Consider the following 6,397-nt stretch of genomic DNA (forward strand, 5'->3'; position numbering starts at 1 on the left):
TTGTAGGTCCTAGGGATTCCCACCCAGTTCCTTGAGTTTTCATAGCAAGCTCGTCACTGAGTGAGCCAGTGAGCCAGCACCCACAGCCAGTCCGAGTTCTTGCATATTTAAATCAGGTTCTTCGGTGGAGTTGGCATGAGTTTCACACAGTGCGCTCAAATTGTCGAACCAGCCACCCAAAGGCCACTGGTCTTTATTAGAAAGTAAAAAGGCAATATTCACAACACAGTAAAGAAGACACTTAAATTTTGCTTTATTGGTGTATTTATCAGTCACGTATTTCCTTTCACCATAGGAAAAGGGATTGACGGGGCTCATTTCTGAACAGCAAACTTTAGAGAGTGGTGGTCCTCGGTGCTCCTCCCTAAAACAGGGGCTTCTCAGGAGGAATGTCAACTACGCAGGGGAGAGGAAAGGAATGTGTGTGACCCTTAGACAGACCTTGCAGGTCAAAGGGAGACATCCCTGGAATCTGACTTTGAAGGCAGACGATCCGGGTGATGGATGGCAGGAAACTTAAAAGGAAGCTAAGGCAGTGAGACCTGTTTCCAGCAAGTCAAGAGATCTCCCAGCCAGGCAGAGCCCTGCGGCCTGAGCTCAGCTGGCGAATCACTTGCTTCAAGCTGTTCCTCCGCTGCCTGCACCCAGGAGCTGAATACACGTGCTGAGATTTCACAACAGCATGCCGGGAAGTGGAAGTGCAAGGCATTGCAGGTGGCTGAACAAGGCCTCCAGGCCTGGCCTGTCTGACCCTCCTACTGTGCCCTAAATGTGTCCTTAGGTTTCTTCACTCTTTCGTGTTGAAATCGAGAGGCAATGGGGCTGGGCCTCGGATGATCTGTTGCCTCCGTCTCCCTGGAGCCGATGTTCATCTAGAGGCACAGCTTTCTCAGTGAGGTCAGCGTGAGAGCGGCTTCGTTGCAGGGGGATGGAAAGGACAGATGGGGAAGACGCACACACCGCCGCTGCCTGGACAGCCGATCCAAAGACAGAGGGATCTAGAGCACCCCCACCCCCACCCCGCAAGTCCCCCGCTGCCTCGCACCTGGCATCCAGGGGCTCTCTATGCCTCGCTGTAGCTGTTTTCCCTAAACATGCCTTGCATTCCAGAGCCGCTACTCAGTGCCAGCTGCACTGGGCCGTCCTGCCAGTGACCTTAAAGGTCTTTCTTCCCCACCTGAGGTGGACTGTAGTCTTAACAGGCCCAGTTCAAAACCCAGGTCTTCCCGCAGCTTTGGATCCCATGTCCCGGGACATGATGTGTCTGTATCTGCTAGCTTCTCCCAGCCCCTGCCTGGGCTCACCCATTTCATTAATTCCACACACATACACAAGTCACTTAAGTTGTTATGTAATAATTGCCACCCTTTATAGAGACCAATTATCATTTCAGGGACAGTATTAGGAACTCATGAATTGACACATATATAATGAGGGGTGGGGTGATTGTTTTGCAGTATTAGGGTTTGAACCCAGGACTTCCAAAGATACTAATCAAATACTATATCCCTGAATGACATTCATCTTTCCAGTTTTATTTTTATTGCATTATTGTTTCTACTGAAGTCCATGCTGATGGCTATGTCTTAACCAAGCGGTCCCTTGCTAGACCCCACATGCTGCTGATCTACACTGTGTGAAATCACTCAACCCGTGTTTTTTTTTTTTTTTTCTAATAGCTCGGCTTCCCTCCGTTGCTGGATGACCTAACTCCTCCAGTCTAGGAAGCAAAAACCAGCCCATCAGTGTAGCCACTATTTGTGTTTCTCTGACTCTTAATAATCTCACACACATCTTTGTATTCTTATTCAGCAGCTCTCTTCCGTGGTAACGATCCGTGATTGCACTTGAAATGCAGATATGTACACTATGCATACAGAAACACACATTTGTGTACACACACACACACACACACACACGCGCGCGCGCGTGTGCGCGCGCACGCGCGAATATCTTTATATCCATAACCATCAATGTGTATGAATGTGAGCAAGGCATGTATGTTTACACACTTATGGCACTAATGGATTTATAGAACTTTCGTTTTCACTCTGCACAACTATTATTTACCAGTATTTTATAACCACTTTTTTGTAAGAATAGAATCTCAGAACCTAGCTGCCCTTGCCAGCATTCCTCCAGCCTCCTTCGCAGATGCTGACAGGTACCCACTGGGACTTGGCAGACAGGATCTCTCACCTGGGAACTGAATTAACATCAAAGGGTATGGGTGTTAAGGTACTGACACCATACAGCTGCTCCCCACCCCCTGCCTTCTGCCTGGCTGCAGGCTCTCGCTATGAGCCCTCCACCATCCTCAAATGAAATAAGGGGACTCTCTAAGTGGGCTCTAATTTGCTTTAGAGACTATGCCATGCCATGCCATGCCATACTATCTGTCTCTGGTGCTGGCGCCAGAGTCCTTGCCATGCTGTGGTTGGACTCCTTAAGTTCGGTCTTTCTGTCCCAATCACCCCAGCTTCTCTGCAGTGACAGACAGGAACACCCGTAATGGTAATCAAAACTATGCTGAGGTTCACCAGGCTGAGGCCCTTAAATGTTCATTCTTATCCCTTACATGAGGCAAGGTCGTCCCTTTCCCATCTTTGAGAGAAGAAACGCTGCTTTGAGGGGAACAATTTGGTTCATGTAACAGCTAAGATGCGGCAGCGGAGAGCCATGGCTGAGCGCTGTTTAGCTGGCTCCAAGTTTGCTGGGATGAATGCGTTCATGAAGGAGGCATTGGTGTGGAGCAGGGAAGGGTCTGCCATCCTGTTTTCTCAGTCCAGACCTGACTAGGACCGGTCGTCTTGCATGTCCGCAGCCCATAACAGCATGCACTGTGTACAGAGGCCAATCCCAGCCTGATACCCCAGAGGTGTGGCCGGCACCGCCTTACTCCCCTGTGCGGGAGGTGGTTGGATCTATTCCTCCAGCTGTAGAGTAAATCTAGGGCCGTTTCTTTTCTAGTCTCCCTATCAACGTGGCCAGCACCCGTTTCCTCTCTGCAAAACTTCATCCCATTTCTTATTGTGTCCACACTTCCTCCTTTTGTGTAGGGAGTCCCCTATTTCCGGTCAAGCTTTATTTTTTTCTTTCCGTCAGTTACAAGTTACTGTTCAAACGGGTATGAGTTTCCCGCGTCCATTAGAGCTGAGTCCAACGGCTTCAGGGGACACTCCCAAGAGGGGACATTCACAGGGGACAGTGTTGTCCCTGTCCACACAGAATCTTGTGTTGTTGGCTACTTTTCTTATGAGAAATTACCTCCCGTCATCCAGAGGGCTAAAAAGAACCAACCGTCAGAGAACGAATCTAATTGGAATTCCTTCCCCAATAGCTTTCAGAAAGTTCACTTTTTAAATTTAAATTAAAAGTTTCATTGAGAATTTCATACATGAGTACACTGGTTTTTTTTTGTTTTTTGTTTTTGTTTGTTTTTGTTTTTTCGAGACAGGGTTTCTCTGTGGCTTTGGAGCCTGTCCTGGAACTAGCTCTGTAGACCAGGCTGGTCTCGAACTCACAGAGATCCGCCTGCCTCTGCCTCCCGAGTGCTGGGATTAAAGGCGTGCGCCATCACCGCCCGGCTGGAACTAGCTCTGTAGACCAGGCTGGGCTTTTACATCATTTCTCCCTGCAACTTCTCCCATCTATGCTCCACTCCTATAATTCATAACTTCTCTTTAATTATTATCAATGCACACACACTACGTGTGTGTGTGTGTGTGTGTGTGTGTGTGTGTGTGTGTGTTTAATGTCGCTCATGCATATATGTATTTAAGACTGGGCTAACTCCTCGGAATTGGACAACCTATCGGAGGATTTGCCCCTGGAGAAGACTGATTCTCCCTCTCTCAGCACTTATTGGTTATCTGTAGGTAGTGTGGGGCCCGGTGAGATTTACCTTATTTTTGTTGGCATGTCAACTGGTATTGCCATTGTGCCGGTTTTGTTTAGGTGGCCATATTATTGAGATTTCATGGGTACAACTTCTCAGACAGAAACAGAAAGATCGTTTATAAATTGATTTATCTGGGACTTAGGAGGCCACACGTAGAAACTGAGATAGGCTGGGATTGTCTAATGGTACTTTTTGTTATTTAAATAATTTATTTAGATTCATTGTATGTGCATTGGTGTCAGAACTCCTGGAACTGGAGTGACAGATAGTTGTGAGTAGCCATGTGGGTGCTGGGAATTGAACCCAGGTCCTCTGGAAGAGCAGTCAGTGTTCTTAACCACTGAGCCATCTCTCCAGCCCTCTAATGACGTTTTAATGAGAGATCTAAACAACAGTGTCCTTGGTTATAATTACGTGGTTAAAAACATCCCAGTATGCTGAAACACCCATGGACTTTAGGTGCTGAGGGCAGTGACTTATGCAGTCAGCAAAGGGAACTCCTCCTTGTTCCAAACACTCCAGGAGTCTAGTTTAAATCAACTCCGCTTGGACAAGTGACCTGACAGTCTGGCTTCCCCCTGGTGCCCACCCACACCCTTCACCCCACCCAGTGAGGACTCTGTCAGATTTGGTATGTCTTTGAATACATGAGTCAAATCCCAGCATAGAATCCAAAGCCCTGGAGTCCTCACTTCATTTAGCTCCCTCTCCGACAGTGATTCTCAACCCTCCTGATGCTGAGACCCTTTAATACAGTTCCTCACGTACTGGTGACCCCCAACCACAAAATTATTTTTGTTACTTCTTCATAACTGTAATTTTGCTACTGATATGGACAGCAATGTAAATATTTTTTTAGAGCTAGAGGTTTGTCAAAGGGACAGAGACCCTCAGGTTGAGAAACACCGCTTTGTAACCATGATAGGACGCTGGGGTCATGGAAACAGATTCCAAGCTCAGCTACTCAGCTGGGCACGGTGTCACACACTTTTAATCCCAGCACTTGGAAAGCAGAGGTAGGTGGATCTCTGTGAGTTCAAGGTCAGACTGGTCTGCAAAGCAAACTTCAGGACTCCAGGACGTCCAGGGCTGCTACACAGAGACACCCTGTCTTGAAAAACAACAACAACAACAACAACAAAACAAAAAGCAGAGTTAAGCTACTCACTAGAAACTGGAGAAAGTTGATACAGTGTGTGCATTCCCTAGTCCATCACCCCCGTTGCTACACAGAGGAAACACTAAGCCGAGAAAAGACATGTGAGTCCAGGCTTAGCAAGAGAGAACCGCCCTTCAAACTCCTACATTCAAACTCTGCTTGAGGGATGGTAACATTTGTTTCTGGAATAGTCCCCTCCCGAGTGGCATAGTACTCATCATGACCTTCAAATTAGGAGTTTCTATTAGGACCTCTGTCTTGCATTTGAGGAAACTGAGGCACAGAGGGGTTAAGCTGGTTGTCCAAAGAGCTACCATGAGCAAGAAATAAAAGTTGAGCTTTGCACAAGAAAGGACAGCTCCCAAGCCTGTGGGTCACCTGTCCCTGCTGTGGCAGTCCTCACACCAGGCTTTAGATAGCGAGAAGTGTTGAGTGACAGGTGACAAGTAGACAGGGTAAGGGGTGGTTATCAGGGATCAGAAGTAGGCAGGCTGCTTCAGAGAGATAATGTGCAGGTGAGGCTGGCAAAAAAGAAGAAGCAAGATTTCCAAGAATGGTCACTGGGACCTTGGCAGTCACCTGGGGATGATCTGTAATTTGGGCTAAGTCACTGGGCTGGGAGCAAGCAGAAAGACCTTGTAGTCACTGGTCAGCTAGCCTCTGATGCACGCTCAAACTCAGGAGCCCATTCAGAGGTCATTTGGAGACTTGCCAGCTCTTGGATGACATCCACTGTGATGGAATTTTCCCGGAAGGGGTGCAAAAACCCTAAAGCTGTAGAACCTGGGCTATTCTGAAGACCTGAGAGATTAGAGGCAGTGAAGGATGGAGAAGGGGGTGGGGCCATGTCCTACCATCAGTTCACATTTTTGTTGAGTGGCACGGCGTGGCGTGGCTCCAGCAGGGAAGTGACAGTGTCATGCTCTGAGTAACGTAAAGATCCCTGGAGTTGCAGGCAAGTCCTCAAGCTGCTTCTGCTGTTCCCTGGCTTCCTGACCAAGCACTGCCAGAACCCTACCTCTATCCCACACCCCATCCCATACCGCGTCCCATACTCTGTCCCATACCCTCATCTAATACCCCTGTCCTATACCCCCATCCCATACCCCATCTCATACCCTTATTCCACCATCCACCTCATACTCCATCCCATACCCCATCCTATACCCCAACCCATACCCTATCCCATACCCTCATTCTATACCCCATCCACCTCATCTCATACCCCATCCTATACCCCAACCCATACCCCATCCCATACCCCATCCCATACCTCAACCCATACCCCCATCCCATAACACCATCCCATAATACCATCCCATACCCCATCCCATACC

At 48.2% G+C, this 6,397-nt stretch overlaps 1 pseudogene; it reads left to right on the plus strand.

Annotated features, from left to right (window-relative positions):
* The first annotated feature begins 2,661 nt into the window (after positions 1-2,661).
* The window catches only part of LOC101991671, an 18,588-nt pseudogene continuing 14,852 nt past the window's right edge, over positions 2,662-6,397 (plus strand).

This window comes from Microtus ochrogaster, linkage group LG4 (assembly GCF_000317375.1).
Source record: "Microtus ochrogaster isolate Prairie Vole_2 linkage group LG4, MicOch1.0, whole genome shotgun sequence".
In the NCBI taxonomy this organism is placed as follows: Eukaryota; Metazoa; Chordata; class Mammalia; order Rodentia; family Cricetidae; genus Microtus; species Microtus ochrogaster.